General features: G+C 33.5%; 1 pseudogene; it reads right to left on the bottom strand.

Annotated features, from left to right (window-relative positions):
* Positions 1–443: 443 nt before the first annotated feature.
* LOC113325652 lies at positions 444–586 on the bottom strand (annotated as a pseudogene).
* Positions 587–936: the final 350 nt, after the last annotated feature.

Here is a 936-nt window from a genome sequence, read left to right as displayed (position 1 = left end):
ATAAGAATTGACCATCGTGGACATGAGGTCATTATGCCAAAATCAATATCCCAAGAACTCATGTGGTCTTCCCAACCAACCTATATGCAGGATCTCGATCATGTACCTGTACGACGTACTGAAACAGAAAGACAGTGGTTCAAGGTGATCAAAATTGACCATACTGGTTTTCAAAATTTCCAATTACGTACTAAATGGTCAACGGATGTAGTACTTCACAGTTTGTTGGAAGATATACCAAGGTACCTTTATAACTAAATTACATTTTAAAATGAAAATGAAAGTCTGCTTTGTTTTCTACAAAGATTGGAACTATATAGCATATAAAGGAGAATAGTTTCTGATATTAAGAAATCTATAGCGTACTTTACTAAAATAGCAATTGTGTTAATATATGAAAAGATTTGGAATTCATAAAGAAAAGAAATAAAAAAAATATTTGGTGGGGGTTCCCCAAGCCTTTGCAGTAGGGCAACGCAAAGGCGACGCGTGAGCCGATGACTCACATATTAGATATTAAAGTGATAAGAACAAATACTACGAATAAATACTACACTTGATATTAGCTAAAAGGCCGAGAAAGGAGATTTCAAAACTAATACAAATATCATATCGGAAAAATAATATATATCATTGAAAAATTTATAGGAAAATAAAATTCCCCATGGTGATCTTATAATTGACCAAAATTGAAATATCAAAAAATATAAAAACTCATAAAAGTATATCCTCCTAAGATGCACAAAACCATTTTATAATTCATGACCACCCGGAAACCTACGCAATGAAATGTTGAATGTCTCTAGGTAAATTTTCACCCATAATACACCCGATCATCTTACAACTCACGGAGTAGCAGAATGATAAAGGACTCGTATAAGGCTGCTAAGGGTCGAAGCAGAATGATAAAGGACATGTGGTTAGTTGCAAATCTTG

The sequence above is a fragment of the Papaver somniferum genome, chromosome 11 (assembly GCF_003573695.1).
Source record: "Papaver somniferum cultivar HN1 chromosome 11, ASM357369v1, whole genome shotgun sequence".
Lineage (NCBI taxonomy): Eukaryota > Viridiplantae > Streptophyta > Magnoliopsida > Ranunculales > Papaveraceae > Papaver > Papaver somniferum.
This window is presented reverse-complemented; position numbering and strand designations above follow the sequence as displayed.